Consider the following 19,468-nt stretch of genomic DNA (forward strand, 5'->3'; position numbering starts at 1 on the left):
GGTGAAACCCCGTCTCTACTAAAAATACAAAAAATTAGCTGGGCATGGTGGTGCGTGCCTGTAATCCCAGCTACTCAGGAGGCTGAGGCAGGAGAATTGCCTGAACCCAGAAGGCAGAGGTTGCAGTGAGCCGAGATCGTGCCATTGCACTCCAGCCTGGGTAACATAAGTGAAACTCCGTCTCAAAACAAACAAACAAACAAACAACAACAACAAAAAAACCAACACAAAACAAAAAGAGTTTCACCACTTCATGACCTTGAGCAAGTTATTGAGCTCCTCTCTACCTCCAGTTTTCTCTGTTTATACCTATCTTACAGTATAGCTTTGAGAGTTCATAAGAAATACACACAAATGACAATGTAAGTCAACCATTTGAAGGATAAAAACTAATCCTTCTCAACTTTCCTTATTATCATGAACATCTTTTCTCCAAATCACCTGTTTTCTAGAGTAAAAAATGTTGAGGGAGGTGCCTTCCACTTTGATAACTTCAACCTGTATCATCAGGGATTCCTGGGCTCTGTGGCAACCTAGTTGCCTGCACATGTGATCTGCCTTGGGCAGATACAAAGGTTGGGGGACTGGACCAACTGAATTTTTCCCCATCATGGCAAAGATTCATCAGGAGCACTTTCACTGTGGTTTGGTTCTAAAAAATCTCCAGGAATGCTTCTGAATTTACATTATATTTGGCATCTCATACTGGTTCCAATATTTTGGACACACATACAAAAGATTTTCATTTGTCAATCACTTCCTTGTTCTTTAAATAAAGGTGGATGCCTCCAATTGGGAATGTGCTTTAGGACCACATTCAAATGCTACCAAACACTCAGCCCACCCCTGGGCCTTAAAATAATCAGGAATCCAACCCAACCCTCCACGTCCACCCACAAATCAAAATGCCTTCTTATATTTGATATCAAGCATTTTCTCTCACTACACACATAAAGAAGTATAAAAGGGCACTATACCCTTATTAAAGGAATCCATCTTCCTTTTTCTTTCATCCTTCCCCCAGTACAATGCTGTGTCACCAAATGCTGCTTCTGTTAACCCTGCCATTAAGAGAAAGAGATGTACTCTTTTTTTATGTTTGTTTTTTGTTTTTGAGATGGAGTCTTCCTGTGACACCCGGGCTGGAGCGCAATGGCATGATCTCGGCTCACAGCAACCTCCACTTCTTGGGTGCAGCCTCCCGAGTAGCTGGGACTACATGCATGTGCCACCACACCTGGCTAATTTTAGTATTTTTAGTAGAGATGGGGTTTCACCATGTTGGCCAGGCTGGTCTCCAACTCCTGACCTCAAATGATCCACCCACCTTAGCCACCCAAAGTGCCGGGATTACAGGCATGAGCCACCATGCCTGGCCAAGAGATGTATTCTTTGCATCCAAATGCATTCCTCCTTTTTCTTTATAGATAGTGATTATGTCTAGTTAAAAGCACTATTAATACTATTCTGCAGGCAGTGTGTGGGTTGATCTGGTTATCTAAGAACCATGAATAAAAAGATGTCTGTAGGAAAACTTCTTCCAAACAACAACTTCTTTCTTAGAGAAAAGCTTTGGGAATGAAATTTACCTCTAGACTAGCTTCATCCTCAAAGCTGCTGCCTTTACCTGTAAAAGTTGTTAAACTTAGCGAGGTCAGCAGCCTTCCTCTCGTTTGAGATGGGCAGTCTTGGAAGAGTGAAGAACACCGCAACAGGCTATCTCTCAACAAGCTGTGACACAGAGCTGTCATTTGCTTTGGCCTCAACTGGACCTGTGGCAGCCCTGGGCAGGTGAATCATTTGGCATCCCTTGCAATGGATTTTCATGAATGTTTTTTCAAGACACATTTAATATAAAAATTGAGTATTACTGTGAAGGAGACTCAAAGAGAAAAGCCACTGGTAGTATTGTCAGTGGCATTTGAATCAGAACAACTCCATCTTGGAGTTGTTGGCTATTGCTTTCTTTCTTAAGATTTTATCAAGAGTCAGTTTAAGAAACAAAGTCTTTTTAAACTTAAATTAGTCCTCGGAAAAACCCATGAAAATCTGAAGGCACAGTAAGAATACCTGGAGCTAAGTAATTCTCAGTAGTTCCATTTCAGGTGCTGTTAGGGTATTTTCAACTACAATGAAGAGCTCTTTCCATTAAACTGAACAATAAAAGCTTTGCAGAGTGCTTCTTAAATGTTCTCCTGCATTAGAATCATCTTGAGTATTTGTTAAAGCACAGATTGCGAATCCACAAACCCAGAGTTTTCAGTTCAGTAGCTCTGGGATAGGAATTGAAAATTATAATGTTTATAACAAAATTCCTAAGTGCTGCTGATCAAGACAATGTACTTCTCTACCATTTTAGGTAACATCTATCACAATTATAATTAGATGATAATTAGTCGTTTAATATTTGTCTTCTTCAGAATGTAAGTTTCTTGAGGTCAGGAATTGAGTCTATCTTGTTCACTACAATAGCCCCAGTTCCTTCTATGGTGTCTCAAATATTTATTTGTTAAATGAATAAATGCTGATATTTATTACTTAGCTGTCAGCTTCCATCTCTCTCAAAATCATCTTTTTCTTAATAAGAATAGCAGTTATAATAACAAGAGCTAATAATGATTAAGTGCTAGAAATTGGCAAGTTTTGCCAGGCATAGTCTCATTTAATATCAAAACAGCCTTCTGAAGATTTTGTAGTATTGTTCCCTATTTTACAATTGAAGACACTGAGATCCAGGGAAATGAAATAACTTGAGACAGGTCCCATTACTGGTAAGTTACAGATCCAAGATTTAACCCAGGCAGCCTGCCTCCAGGTTCTTAAGTTCTGTACTACTGTGCTTTCTTTATACAACCTAGTAAAAATTACTATATGCTGTCCATGACCTGCTCCTGCTTACTTCTCAACTCTTTCCTTCACACTTACCTCCAGTGGCCCAGCCATACCACGGTCCTTCACCATGTGTCTTTTATTTTTAATGACTTTCCCCTCATTTTTGGTCTAGAAAACATGTACTCATCTTTCAAGACTCAAGCATTTTGTAATGACCTAACAGGTTCTTCTTGCCCACTGCCTAGACACAGCCAATTTCTCAAGACAAAGAAAGAGTTTAATTCACCCAGAGCCAGCTGTAAGGGAGTCCGAAGTTTTATCATTACTCAAATCAGTCTCTTCAAATTTAGGCATTGACGTTTTTAAGGATAATTTCGTGGGTAGCAGGTCAGGAATAGGGGAGTGATGATTGGTTGGGTCAGAGATCAAATCATAGGGAGTTGAAGCTGTCCTCTTGCGCTGAGTCAGTTCCTGGGTGAGGGCCGCAGGACTAGATGAGCCAGTTTATCAATCTGGGTGGCACCAGCTGATCCATGAAGTGCAGGATCTGAAAAATATCTTGAGCATCAATCTTAGGCTTTACAATAAGAACATTATCCACAGAAGCAATTGGGGAGATTCAGAACTTTGTGGTTTTAGGCTGCATGACTCCTAAACCATAATTTCTAATCTCATGGCTAATTTGTTAGTCTTGCAAAGGCAGTCTAGTCCCCAGGCAAGAAGGGGGCTTGTTTTAGAAAAGGGCCGTTATCATCTTTATTTCAAAGTTTAACTATAAACTTAGCTCCCCGCAAAGTTAGTTCGGCCTATGCCAAGGAATGAACAAAGACAGCTTGGAGGTTAGAAGCAAGATAGAGTTTGTTATGTCAGATCTCTTTCAATGTCCTAATTTTCTCAGTTACAATTTTTGCAAAGGCAGGTTCAATCTTAAACTCTATACAGCTTTCTCTGACTGCCCTCTGCCCAACCCCATTAGATAGGCTTGATCACATCCTTGTCTACATCCGCACTGTGCCCTATTCATCTATCACATTTTATTGCTTTTTATTGCACTATTGTTGGTCTGCTCTAGACCTTGCTCCACAAAGTCAGGGACTGGGTAGGTCTTAACTGAGTTTTATATCTTCAGAACTTAATACAGATCTTCTTAGTGGGCATTAATAAATATTGCATGTGATTCCCTTATTCTCATAATATTTATTATTATTATACAAAATAAAAACATGCCACTTTCTGATATGTAACCTCTTATCACACTAAAACTTATCCCTTTTAGCATTTTAAATGTTCATCTCTATTGTTTTTATTTCCAGAGGTTCTATTTAGTTTTTTTCAAAATCTACATAGTCTCAAATTTATTATGTTCAGATTTGGGTAGCTAATTTTCACTTGTTTTTATGTCTTGATTCTCCTTCATGGTGATTCATTTCCTTGTGCGGTTTGTAATTTTTTAATTTGTGAACTCATCTTCTGCAGGCTTATTTTCCCCTAGAGATCCTGATTGCTCTGGATGTGGGAGAGGAAAAAAACCACTTCTTAGTGCTTTCAGAATTGTTTCCACTGAGGATGTCAAGTCATTGAATAGTGTAAAACCAGTGGAGGAGACATTCAGACCACAGCAATAGGTAAAAGATTAAATGTCTACTAAAGAATTCTATGCCCATTATAGAAATTGAGCATCTGTTCTTTACTGATGTGTATTTTTATACTCTAAGTTTTCCATGGGGTAAAACCATGTCCAAATGCAGCATGCTCTGAGATGTCTGGGTGCACCTAAAAATAACAAAGCCCATGTATGGAAAGAAGTCATGCTGTCCACATGGAACGGGCCCCTCAACATATCCAGTCCAGGGTCCACGGGCATCCGAACAGAGCAAGAGTGAGAATCAGAATCCCAAGTAAGAGAATTCACTACTCACATTTTTTCTACTGCTTGAAATCTTTTCTCTTATTGAATCCCTTTGGTTCTTGAAATGTTTGGTTTTGCATATTGGCTTTTTAAAAATTTAGGCTTTTAAAAAAATTTAACGAATTGTCTCCAACTGCTTTCCTTAATTCTGACTATAATCCATTTGGGCACAGGTTCTAGACATTTTTCAAGACCTTGAAACCCTCAAGTGAGAATAAGAAGCATTCTGTTGCCGGGCGCGGTGGCTCAAGCCTGTAATCCCAGCACTATGGGAGGCCGAGGCGGGTGGATCACAAGATCAAGAGATCGAGACCATCCTGGTCAACATGGTGAAACCGCGTCTCTACTAAAAATACAAAAATTAGCTGGGCATGGTGGCGCTCGCCTGTAGTCCCAGCTACTCGGGAGGCTGAGGCAAGAGAATTGCCTGAACCCAGGAGATGGAGGTTGCGGTGAGCCGAGATCGCACCATTGCACTCCAGCCTGGGTAACAAGAGCGAAACTCCGTCTCAAAAAAAAAAAAAAAAAAAAAAAAAGAAGAAGCATTCTGTTATCTGGACACCAATGGGCCCCATCCTCAGTCTTCCTTATATGAAGGGAGAGCAAACCCTTTAAATCCTTTAACACCAATGAAATACTGACAGAATGGATATTGTGAAGGTATATACAATTTCTTCACCAAAGGTTTTATCTTCACACTAGATACAGGGAAATTCTACTCCTGCACCCTGTGCTAAAAAAACAAACACAAACACTAAAGCCAGTCAAAAGTCTGACTATCTTCAGATTTCATTACAATCAGGGAAAAATGAAAATATTTATAAGCAAAAATCAGAGGTGTAAGCACTCCTGAGTATTAGCTTCAAAACATCTTGCTAATTAGGCATCCTTTGCCATCTCCTTACCTGAGGTCAGTGTATGCAAGAGAAATTTATGTAGAAGCACTTGTTTTATGGGATTTTTTTGTTAGTAGTAAAAGATGTTTGGGTCAAAATGGAATGTTTAAGGTTATCTTCTTATTGAATATGACACTTGTCACAGCATGATTGCCAGCAACAAGGGAGAGTTAATGCAAATAGTTTAATATTACCATGTCTGTGATGTGTCCCATTAGTGTCACAGTGTATTTGGTTAAATATACTACTAGCCTGTCATATCTCTATTGTCCCTTTATCCTCATGGGCTGCTGCACCCAAAAGAACGAAAGGGTCACCCAGCTGTGATGTGAGTAAATGTAAGGATTGGAAACCATTCTTTTAACCTGTTATTATTTTTTGACCAGTAAAAAGCACTCAAAAAGCTTAGATTAAGCAATTGGCAATTCAACTGTTGACAATGCACAGTGTTCAGGGAGCAGAGGTGGCTTAGAGGATTCTACTGCGCTGTCATAATCTTCCTGATGTTCTCACATAGCCCCGTTAGATGGAAGCTGTTAAAGACTCCAGTTTGGAACATAAAGGTTGTTTTTCTTTCCTTTTGGCTTCTATCCAGGCCTATCCTATCCTTCTCATAATTTGGCTTCTTTGGGGGCTCTCTGACTTTGGTCAGTAAGTGCAGTCTGAGAACCTGAAACATGTGTGGGGAGGGACGTGGAAGGTCACAGACCATGACAATCTCATCCAGCAGGAGTCCACTTCAGTGCATCTACTGGGGCCAGTGAAGGATGTTGATGAATGTTAGCATGGCTGCTCCTGAAACCAAATGCTTTCATTGTGATATCATATTGCTTTTTTTCTGTGACTCTGCAGGGTTTCTGTGGCATTGGGCTTTGTTTGAAAATTCAATGAATTCTCCAATGGCAAGCATGGCTGTTCTAAAAAATAATCAATTAAAAACCCAAGTGCTTTAGACACTATGAAAGCAAGTCACAAATGTTCCTAGTTTGCATTTGAAAAAAAAGAAGAGAGATTGAATGTTTTTAGTACCAAGGACAGCGACAGCTGTCACCTAATGGGGTGAATTCCTCTCACAAAGAAACTATAAGCAATGGAAAATGCCAAGGTCTATCATTGTGTTAGCAGGTTAAACTAAAATATAATATGTTCTAAATATTTTATTGTATGATTGGTTTGATTTGATTGCTTTGTAGGGGCTGCAGAGACGTGGAGAGAAAGGTGACTACCTTTCTTTAGGTGCTGTAGTCTCATCAGTTACATTAGAATTTCCACCATTTGATCTTACTGACTTCCCAGAGAGGTTTTTCCCAAGTGTAATATGTTTTCTTTTTACTTATGCATTGGGTATATCATCCTCATCTAACTATCTCATTTACCACTGCACCAGCTTTATCAACACCTGGAAATAACATTATGCACACTGTACAGTTATATTTCTGTAGTCTTCTCTGGATGTAAATGGTGAGAAACATTCTTTCTGACAAATCTGTTCAGAAAATAAGCATGGAATAGATCACCTTTGCCTTGAAGGTGAGAGACGTTGGGAAGGGGGCCCTGAGCTGTATGTTCTGGTCAAGCCTTGTTCCTGCCATGGGAGATGAGGATGCTGCAGAGCCCTGGGAAAATCACAGCCCTTGCCTTGAGCAGAAAATGTGGCTCCAGCCCCAGAAAGCAGTCCCTCACCCACACCACACCAGCTCCGCTTTCTCACAAGGCAGACAGGGAAGTCAACAACAATATAATAGCTGACATTTATTGAGTATTTAGGATGTGCCAGGCACGCTAGTGTTTTGAGCAGATTAACGTTTAATCCTCACAACAACCTTTCTATAGATAGAGCAACTGGGGCATAGAGAAGTTCCGATATGCATCCAAGGTTACAGAGCTGGAAACAACAAAATGGGCATTTGAAGCCAAGCAGTCTGCTCCAAGCTGTTACTCTTCAAATCTTACTGCATCTGCATTGAATGTCATCATCAACACGGAACACAGAGGTGCTAAAAAGAAAGGTCATGAATGAATCTAGTATTCTGAAAATACACATCAAGTACTAGATACATTAACATATAATAGGACCTAAGAAAAGCAATAAAGACCCTTGACCAACAGAATAAGCCAGGTAAATAATATTGTCATTGCTGTTGTAGTGTATGTGTATGTTTAAAAGAGGAAGATGTGGATCTGTTCTTGTCACATTTGTTTTCCATTATAGTCTCAGCTTTCCTTTACAATGGACTCTTAAGTAGCAGAGATGACAGCTGACGTTCAATTAGTTTTATACTCATTGGGAGACCTTTCCTCTTTCCTTTCACTTCATTTTGCATACTTATTTGCATATATCTTCATAAGCAATGAATTTGTGCCTTTTTCTTAGACCTAATTATTTTCTTTTTATGAGACAAGGTCTTGCTCTATTACCCAGACTGGAGTATAGTGACACAATCTTAGCTCACTTCAACCTTGACTGCCAGGGCTCAAGCTGTCTTCCCACCTCAGCCTGCTGAGTAGCTGGAACTACAGGCATACACCACAAGCACTGCTAATTTTTTTTTTTTTTTTAGAGACAGGGTTTTGCCACATTGCCCAGGCTGGTCTCGAACTCCTGAGCTAAAGTGATCCACCTGCCTTGGTTTTCCAAAGTGCTTGAATTACAGGTGTTAACCACCATGCCCAGTCAATTTGTATCTCTGTTGATTGTCTATCATTGAATCCCTTTCTTTTAAAGAGCTGCTTTCTTATTTCTCCCTCAGCTCACCTCTTTGTGGTTGTTTCTTCTAGGCATCATTTTAGTCACTGTCAGAAGATTCCTTTACAGGCTGTGTTGAACATTTGAGCTCAGTTTTCAGGGCCAAACATTCTTAGATATTAGTTTTAGTGTCTCTACCATTAGATTATTGGGTTGTGCCACCCCCAAGTCACCTGAGCATAAGTTACTTGAAATGGAAGAGGGATAGACAAAGTTCAGATGAAGAATGCTGAGAGAAGAAAAACAGAGGTCTAAGATTGGGGAGAAAAGTATGTTGAAGTGGAGGTCACCAGATGACCTAAGAGACTCAAAGGAGATTCAGTGAAGATGAACAGGGTGGTGGAAAGTTTCTGCTAATGAGAGAAGCCTATTGCATTCTCCACCTTGATAATACACACCAAGGAGCTAGTCCAACCCCTTTGACTACATGGGGTTCCAGGACCTACAGTGCTGTATTTAGTTTGGAAGGAAGTAGCAAACACCACCAAAGAAGCAGGACTGACTACACAAATTGTGAGGTCTTGTGCAAAATGAAAATGCAGGGATTCCTGTTTTAAAAAATTGTTAAGGATTTCAAGATCACAACAACAGAGCATTACATCAAGCTTGGGGCCCTTCTAAGCACAGGCCCTGTGAGACTGCACAGGTTGCAGGTCCATGAAGAAGGTCTTGCTGGGAAGTTCCTGTGCAAAGAGAAGGCTTGTCTCTGCTGAAAAGTCTTTTATTTCACCATTAATAATTGGGTTTTGCCTTTGAACCCAATAAGGGAGAATACACATGATGATGATAGAAACTCTGTTGAAGAACTTGAGGTAAAATATCAATTTTACAAGCAACTGTCAGAACACAAAAAAAATCATGTGATAAAGTTGTATGAGCAGTTAATAATCTTCCTAGCAGCAGAAAGCTATCATCTCTCTCTGTGTGTGTATTTGGAGATAACTCCAAATTGAAAGGTATCTCCCTTGAGGACATTGAGTAAAAGTCCAGGGTAGAAAGAAAAAAAAAAGGCAAGCATAATTTTGAGAGATTAGATGAAAAAGAGGAGTTGCTAGAGAAATGGGCAAGAAAGGCTGTGTATGTTCGGTATCACATGCATGTGAGAGAGGGAACGAGAAAAAAGAGAATCATAAAAATTGCAGCTTTGTAGACAATATAAAATCAGTATAGGTTAAGGAATCAAAACAAATAATTTAACTGCAAATGAAATTATTAGCAAGAAAAATGTTTGATCCGTTGAGTGTATAGAAGCAGGGGATGTGGGAAGGAGGGGCTGGAAAGACTCTGATTAATCAGCTTGGAAATCCTTAAATTAGTAACTAATGAAAAACAAATTTGCTTTTTTCTCTCCTCATTAATTTGTATTATGTGAAGGAAATTACATTGACAATAAACAGTTAAGAACTGAACATTTTGTTAAAACAGAGGATACAACTGTTTTATTAAATAAGTGCACAGCAGTTCCTCTCAATTAGTTACTGTTTATAAAATGCAGTGAGACTCCTGGATGCAGAGTGCTCTACAACTGTATATTGTAGAGTTCTGATTGTGGTTAAAACAATAGCAAATGAAAATAATACACATGCTACACAGGAATGTGTGTATGGGAAAGCCACCATGTACATTTAAAAAGGTGATAAAGATAATTGTTTCCTGGCTCAAAGGAAAGTCTCCCCTGAGAGAATGACAAATGTACATGCTAGTTCTGTACAATGCATCTCTATGGACTGTGTTCTGGGGTCAGTTGGGGCCAATGGGGGTCAGAGAGAACTGGTTAACAGCTATTCTTTACAGTGTTACCTCCTGGTCAGCATCTAAATGAAACTGACAGGGATTCTGATAAATGCCCCTGGAGGACAGGAAATCTGGTTAGTGTCACTGGGGTGCTGGTCACTTGGGGAGGCCAGAAAGGGAAACTACTGTAGACTCCTAGAATCTATGCTTTGAAAGACACTGAAAAGAATCTGGAGTCCCCCTGGAAGGGTTTTAAGTATCTCTCTAATAATAAAGAGAATCAGGATGAGTGGGGTGCAGAAAAAAGTTGTAGGCAGATGGTAGGGTTTCCAGGAGCAAGTAGACACAAAGATAATTTTGCCTTTGAAGAAAGGTCTGATTTTGGAATTGTGCTCTTTCACTCTCCAGTGTGCATGCTCTCTTGCTCTTTCTCTCTTGCTTTCTTGCTCTCGCTCTCGCTCTCTCTCCCCCCTCTGTGTGTGTGTGTGTGTGTGTGTGCATGTGTGTGTGTGTGTGTGTGTGTGTGTGTGTGTAGTACGAGCTATAGGGAAAGAACTTTCCTTCTTTGTAAACTAGGCCTAAGGACAACATGAGAGGAGATTTGGCCTATTGGTTTCATGGGGGAAAAAGGGAAACAATAAATGAAAGCATAAAGTTGAACGTAGGTGGAAGTAAACTCAAGGCATTTGTAGAGCACAGAGTCCAGCAGTTGTCAGCAGTCAAAATAAGGAACCATTAATCAGGACTTTTAAAAACCCAAACAATTGTATGCCGGTAGCTGCAGGATTACAAGGCAACATAAAATTATTGACTCACATGGTTGTCACCAAAACCCTTTTCCTTTGCATTTGGGTGAAAGGGCTCCTTTTCGGCTGGCCTGAGCCCTTGCTGTTTTGCATAAGGAAAAATGGTTGCAGTGATCAAGGATGGTTTCATTTTGGATTAACATTGGCAGGGCTCTGAGCACAGCAGTTGACACTGATGGGGCTTTTATCCACAACAGGCAGCTGAGTGAGCAGGCTGACCACTCACAGGTGGCCACTCCCCAAGGATGGGCACCTCCTTGTGGGCCAGCCTTGGGGTGTTCTCTAGGCATTAAGAAAGGGTCAAAACAAGAAACATAAATGTATCCCTACTGCAATCTAATGCTCAAATTGAAAATGTAAAGAAGGAAGCTACAAAAAATGAAGTTGAGATTGGGAAGTCAGGTAACAATGAATAAAGAGTGATGGAAAGAAAACTAAAAGATGGTTATGGGCTGTACAACTGGTTACTCCCTAGATCTCTTCTACTCTGAGGTTTCATCATTCTATAATTTTCTGAAATATAGAGAGAAAAATATACAAGAGTGTTTAAAAAGCAAAAAATACAAGAAGAGTCACAAATGTCTTTATTGATAACCCCACTGAGACAGGCGGGTTGGCTTCCTGTTGAGATCTGATCTAGAGAAGAAAAACAAAAGCCCCTTACTGAAGCTTTAGCTTACCTAACTTTCAGGCAATCAGCAACAAAAGACCCTAGAAACTGTTAAGCACAAGTTCCTTCTTCAGGGGGGTTGGGACTTTCCTGAAGGCCTGTATGCACAGTTAGGACTAAAACTCAATCTATAAAGACATTTTCAAGATAGGGAGGATTTGTACATGATCTCTTGGACAGGAGATCAAGACTATCCTGGCCAACATGGTGAAATCCCATCTCTACTAAAAATACAAAAATTAGCTGGGCGTGGTGTTCAGCCTGTAGTCCCAGCTACTGGGGAGGCTGAGGCAGGAGAATTCCTTGAACCTGGGAAGAAAATGGAGCTAGGAGAGAAAGGGTGGTGGATCACTCAAGTAGGAGGTGGTCAGCCAGAGCATAAAGGAAGAAAAGGGGCTTTGAAAATGAAGGTTTCAATCCTCCGCATCAACAGAATATGGAAAGAGCATGTGTAGAGAAATAGTGGACTGAATGTTTGTGTTCCCCCAAGTTGATATGTTGAAACCCTAATACCCACTGTAATGATATTTAGAGACAGAGCATTTGGGAGGTAGTTAGGTCATAAAGGTGGAGCCCTTATGATGGGATTAGTGCTGTTGTAATAAGAGACACTAGAGAACCTGCTTGCTCTCTCTTTCCACCACGTGAGCATACAATGAGAAGATGGCCATCTATAATCCAGAAAGAGGACCTTCAGCAGAACTTGACCATTCTGGACCCCTGATTTTAGACTTCCCAGCCTCCAGAACTGTGAGAAATAATTTCCTGTTGTTTAAGCCAACCAGTCTTTGGCATTTTTGTCACAGCAGCCTGAGCAAGTTAAGACAGGTACTGCAGATCTGGCCAGTTTTTACTGGACTTGCACAAACTACACTCTCTGGGAAACAGAACCTCTACTACAGACACACATCCATTAATTCATTCTCTCTCTCACACACACATATACATATACACACCCCTATATACATATACCACACAAAGAGACCTGCTCCCACTAAAACTTTGAAAATAAAAGTTGTGTGTTGTCAGGCCAGGCATGGTGGCTCACACCTGTAATCCCAGCACTTTGGGAGGCCAAGGTGGCTGGATCATGAGGTCAGGAGATCAAGACTATCCTGGCCAACATGGTGAAATCCCATCTCTATTAAAAATACAAAAATTAACTGGGCGTGGTGGCATGCGCCTGTAGTCCCAGCTACTTGGGAGACTGAGGCAGGAAAATTGCTTGAACCTGGGAGGCGGAGGCTGTAGTGAGCTGAGATTGCACCACTGCACTCTAGCCTAGGCGACAGAATGAGACTCCATTTCAAAAAAAAAAGTTGAACTTGGTCTACCCGTAGAATACAGAAAATTAGATTTCTGGTTCTCTGGGCTTCCTTCATCTAAAAACATTGGTGTCAAAACCTCCCACTGGTATTAATGCCCCTTCTTCCTTTCACTCTTGTCCTTCAGCACAATTAAAGTCCTAAGACACTGCCTTAGGAAATAAAGGAAGACTTGTCTTTCTCCTTCCTGCACCCCAGGGAGTGTAAAGCTAGTCTCAACCTGACATAAAGGAGAGGATCCAGTTCTTGAGGTGTGACTAAGCTAGGTGCCCTCTCTAGTAAACACTATCTATGTGGCCACATCAAGATATACTAGAATTTTCATTAGAGGGGAGTTTATTCGTGTTGTAACTGTAGGGCCATTTAAGTATTTATTCTACTCACAAATATGGCTGAGATAGGCTAGAAGACTCTGGCAGATTTGAGTCTAGAAATCAAGAAAAAACAAATGAAGGCAGTCTATGGATATATGATAAAGGATATTCTGAGAATAAGGTGACTTCTGGCAGAAAAGCAAGGCAGGGAATGGAAAGGAGCTGTGGAGCAGAAGCTCTAGATTCAAATTCTGCTCTTTCAGCTTGATATTTGTGTTGCCTTGAGCCGATAACTTGCATCCTTTATGCTTCAGTTTCCTCAATGATATCAAAAGATTAATGATGCTTGAAGAGTTGCCTGAGGTTTGGAAGGAAGAACATCTGGCACATAGTAGGTGCTCAATAATTATTGTGGAGAAAAGGGAGCAGTCAAGTAAAAGGGGAAAGAACTGCAATGAAGGAAAGCTGTCTTCAGTGGAATTCTGCTGGTTGAATCATGAAAACCAGAGGAAAGAAAGATAATGTCCACACAATTTAGGTTGGGTAAACATGAATTTGATGTAGATGATAATAGAAAAGCATCAGTGAAGTTCCCAGAGGAGTGGAAAAACAGGTCCAAAGATTGACATAGCAGCAAGTACTAATGTATGATTGGAGGTTCCAAGAACTCTGGATAAATAGGTTTTAAATAATTTGTAGTTGTTAAATTATTCGCAAATGGCTCAGACAAAAGAAGTGTTTTGGTGCTTCCATTCATGTGCATTTGGCAATCTTTCTAAAATCTCCTGAAGGAGGGCAGATGCAGGCAGGGAGGGCTAAAGAGGAAGACAGTTACCAGATGTGTGGCTTCTAAGACACAAAAGGATAATGTAATCATGAGCCATGGCAAGACAGGGAATAGCGTCACATTGACTTGCATTGAAGAATCTATCTTGATTGTGAGCCTTAAAGACCTTGGGAGACAATTAGTCACCACAAACTATTTAACATGCATAGAAAACTTGGAACAAAATCAATTCAGTAGTGGAAACTGGCCAGTTACCTGGAGAATCATGAAGTGAGGCATGCTTCTTATTCAAAAAGCAGCTGATATCATTCTCCAAAAGCCAGGCACAGGCAAGGAGAGGCAATTAAATTTTTCTATGCCCTCTGGAGACTGCTGCAAACTCATTGGCTAACTTATTCCTGTAATTTGCTGAACCATTGCTAATATATTTCATTTATAACTGACTCTATACATCATAGCTCCAACAGTGGGCACTGCTTCAAATTCACACAGATACACAGGCACACAAACACGTACCAGGTGGCATACACGCATGTATACCCTAGTTATGCTAGAAATACATTTTGGAAAGATAGGGAAGGGATTTAGAATACACAGGAAAGGAGAAACAAGGAACTTTCTTTTTTTTCCTTTACCTCCTATCTCTTCTTTACCATTTAAGTGGACTTCTCATCCTTCCCCCCATGTAACTTAGGGGAGTGTCTTGGTGAAGTGTGGAGGTGTCTAGAGGATCTTCCTCGATGAATTATTGCCAGGCATAGGGCTGCTGCCTGACCCTGGCAACTGGACTACTCACACCAATATAGAAATTCTTCTAGGATGAGAAACTCAGTCAACATCTGCCACCACTGCCAGAAGCCACCACTTCTCAGGCCCACCCTGGCCATTTTTATACTATGTTTATTGTTTGTCTGCTTAACTAGAAGATAAATAAACTCCATTAGGGCAGAAATCTTTGTTTTATTTACTGATGTATTCAAATGCCTAGATAGACCCTGGCACATAGCAGGTACTTAATAAATTATTAGTTGAATAAATGAAAGTGCCTAATTAGTGCCAGGCACAGTTCAAAGAGCATTGTATTTATTTACACTTGTTAAAGTCCTAAGACACTGCCTTAGGAAATAAAGGAAGACTTGTCTTTCTCCTGCACCCCCAGGAGTACAAAGCTAGTCTTGATCTGACATTAAGGAGAGGATCCAGTTCTTGAGATGTGACTAAGCTAGGTGCCCTCTCTAGTAAACACTATCTATGTGGCCATATCAAGATATACTAGAATTTTCATTAGAGGGGAGTTTATTGGTGTTGCAACTGTAGGGCCATTTAAGTATTTATTCTACTCACAAATATGGCTGAGATAGGCTAGAAGACTCTTTGGCAGATTTGAGTCTAGAGATGTAGAAAAAACAAATGAAGGCAGTCTATAGATATATGATAAAGGATATTCTGACAATAAGGTGCCATCTAGCAGAAAAGGCAAGGCAGGGAATGGAAAGGAGCTGTGGAGCAGAAGCTCTAGATTCAAATTCTGCTCTATCAGCTTGGTATTTGTGTTGCCTTGAGCCAATAACTTCCTTCCTCACTATAACTTGTACTGGCATTATGCTGATTTTACAGACAAGGAAACTGAGGCATAGAGAGCTTAACTACCCCAAGGTTACTCAACTACTTAGTAATTGACCCAGAATTCAAACCCATGCAATGTGATTCCAGAGCCCACAGTGAGCTACCTCTCAAGTAGCCTACCTAGGAGCCCACACCGAAAGAGAAAATGTTCTCTTCAAAAGAAGGGAGTATGTTTTCCAGCTTGCTCCATAATAAAATGAGCTTAGACATTCACAGAGATTCTGTTACTGCAAAGGGATTTTAATAATGCTTTCAGTGTCTTGTAGCTAGGATGAAGATTGAATATGCTAATAACTGTAAACAGCAATTCCATTTACTAAGCATATCAGTGAGTCTCTAAATTCAACAGGTATTAAAATATGCTAATATGGTTACTGAAGAAATTGTTTACCCCAAAGGGTTCAATTTGGAGCAGCAAACCAATTATTTCAACCAAAAGTTACCTGCAATTGCCCTGGTTGCTTTTTGATATGTTGATGACTTAAACTGTGAACCATCAATTTATTAATTTCTGTTTGTTAAACTTGAAAAATCTGTGCCATACTTTTTTAATTGCATCAATTAAAATGAGAGTCACATACATATCATGGATGTCATTGTATGCTTGTATTAATCAGATACTGAGAAAAAAGGCCACGAAGATATTAGCATTATAAAGCACATCAGTAAACAAGTGAATATCAAGGATTTTTAAGGCTAGTATTGTAAAACAATAAATATATTCACAAACATGATCACTTAACAATTCAGGTCATGTTTAAGCAGAAGAAAACCCAATAATTTGGAAGAAAGAGCTAATACTCTTTCTTATTTTTTCCTATTATGGGTTCTTTCATTTTTCACTTATTAAGTAGTTTATCCTCTGGGTTGCATTTTATTGCCCCAATAACGATACAGCACCACTGCAATACAAGGAATCCAAATGTGTGCTTTTGAGTCTGACTTCTTTTGCTCAACATGATTGCAAGATTCAACCGCATTATGTTGTTATGTTTGTTATTATGTTGTTCTGTTCAGTTTATTCATCCATTTTGAGGTGTAGTATTCCATTATGTAACTATACCACCATCTATTTATCATTTTATGTTTGATGGACATTTGAGTTGTTTCTAGCTTGGAGCATTATGAACATACTCCTATAGATATTTTTTATGTTATTTAGCATACATTTGTATGTATTTCCATTGTAAATGTACTCAGGAGAGGAATTTCTGGGTCACAGGTTATTCATATGATTTGCTGTAGTTGATACTGTCTATGCTTTCAAGACAAAGATTTGAATGTCAATAGTTTGTTCAGGCAGTGATTCCAGGAGGCACTGGAAGTGGAAATGGAGACACAGAAAATGAAAGAAAGCCCTTAAACAATGTGTTATCTAACAAGTTACCACTGTCAGTAACTGGAACTGAATAGAACGTGCCTCAGTTATTGCAGCGGAGAGGTGAAGAAACTAAGGTATTCCTCTACCAAATCCCCATCAGTCGTTGTCTGGGAAACGCACTGGGAAGGTGAGAGGGTATATTCTTCAGTATTTCTAGTTTGCCTGCAGGATGATGTGCTCCACAACCAACACACAGCTCTCAGGTCAAAAGCCAGAGGTGAGGGTTATAGGTAGCCTTCAGCAGGTAGAGCTAGTACTGCAAAGACAAGGGCTGACAGCAGCTACTATAGTAGCTGAGCTCAAAAAAAAAAAAAAAAAAAAAAAAAAAAAAAAAAAAAAAAAAAAAAAAAAAAAAAAAAAAAAAAAAAAAAAAAAAAAAAAAAGGAAAATCCCCTGGGGCAAAAACAAAGAAAGAAGTTTAAGACTCAGCAGTAATCAGGAGATGATACCACTGCCCAAATGAGTTTTCAGGTCAGATGTGGGCTCTGAAAGGTAAGGGGCTGAGAACAAAAGACATGAGCTTGGGCTTGTGTGAGGTTGTAAATGAATTTCTTGAGTGAAATCTTGAGCGTGAAGCCTTGTTCATAAAATGGAGTTTAAAAAACTTTGTCCATCAGAAACAAACAAACTGTTTGTCCAGGGCTTTAGCTGAGGAGGGAGGCAAGTTGTCTACGAGAAATTAACGTCTCCAGGTCTGCACCACATGTGGATATAGGTCCTGAACTAATACCATCTCTATGGCACAGAAATATTAAGCCAAAAATTATCATGAGAAATTGATGAAACTCCTTGGACTCCTGGCAGAAGTAAGTATGAAATCACTCTATCATTATCAGACAGATTCCTGCTGCAGGCAACTGACACTCAACCCCACTAGGAAACTCTGGAAGGCAATACAGAACATACGTCAGTGTTGTCCCAGCTGAGGGGTGAGGGGCTAGGATATTTACCTGCTAACACCCATCAGGCCATCTCCTAGGGTATATTAACTCCCCACCTCTTTTTGGTCTGCCCCATGTGTGGGACAAGTTAGTTCTGGCACCTAAAGGAAGTCTTCAAAGTTATGCATGTTTTCTCTATTGGAAACTGTTGGGCTAGAGTGCATGAAAGTGGTGAATGCTGAGAAGATACAAGCAAGGCACCAACAATGTCACCTATACTACCAAATAGTCTACATTTTCGCCAACTGGGTAAAAGGTTCCATTGCTCCATAATTTTGTTAAACGTTGATATTACTCCCTTTAAAATTTTTTAAAAAATATTCTGGTGAGTGGTTGTTGATATATTATTGTGTCTTTATTTTGTATTTTCCTGATGATGACCAGTGTTTTCATAGGAGGACAGGCCATTGGATATCCATAATTGTAAAATTGCAATCAAGTATAGTTACTCATTTTTCTTTCGGGCTATTCCTATTGATCCAACAGAATTTTTTATATTTTCAGAATATGAGTTCCTTTCATCCATACTAATTGCAAATATCTTTACCTACTTCATGGCTTATCCTCTCACTCTCTTAATGGTACTTTGATGAACAGAAGTTCTTAATTTTAATTTATGCAGTAAATCAATTGTTCACAGTGCATTCTGTCTTCTGCTTAAGAAAGATATGCCTACTTAAAGTCATGAAAATATTTCCCTTTGACATTTAGATCTGTAACCCAACCTGGAAGTGATATTTTATATATGGTATGCAGGGAGGGGTCAAAATTTACTCTTTTCATGGTAGGCATCCAATTGGCCCAGCAACACTTATGATGTCATTCTTTCTTCCACTGTACTCACCTATAGCTTAAGGAATTCTGATTGATAGTTATTTTCTTTCAGCACATTACCAATATTTTTCCATTATCTTCTGGATTTTATCTCTCCTATTGAAAGTCAGTGGTAAGTATCATGGTTGTACTTTTCAAGGTAATGTGTCTTTTTTTATTATTCATAAAATGGGGTCTAAGATGTTTTTAAGATGTTCTCTGTCCTTGGTTTTCAGCAATCTGATTATGATGTACCTAAATGTAGTTTTCTTTGTATTTATTTTGTATCGAGGCTGCAAATCTCGATGATATCTACATCTGAAAAGGATTTTCTTTAGCATCTGGCAGGCAATTGGAGAGGAGACAATCACCTAAATCCAATCAGGGACTGAGCTAATTCATAAGGTCTGGTATATTTCCAATTTGACCATACTCATAGGTCATACTCCTTCAGGGTCAGTGAAAGTCTGGGTGTTTTCTAGGGCTTCTTTACCCAGCTAGCCTTGAACTCTAATTGTTATATTCTTAGTCTTGTTAAACTGCTAAAAGCTCTACTCATATTCTCTGGTCCTTAACAGCTACATTTTTTTTTTTTTAGACAGAATCTCACTCTGTCACCCAGGCTGGAATGCAATGGCATGATCTCAGTTCACTGCAAACTCCTCCTCCCGTTCAAGCAATTCCCATG

The sequence above is a fragment of the Cebus imitator genome, unplaced genomic scaffold (assembly GCF_001604975.1).
Source record: "Cebus imitator isolate Cc_AM_T3 unplaced genomic scaffold, Cebus_imitator-1.0 Scaffold359, whole genome shotgun sequence".
Taxonomy (NCBI): domain Eukaryota; kingdom Metazoa; phylum Chordata; class Mammalia; order Primates; family Cebidae; genus Cebus; species Cebus imitator.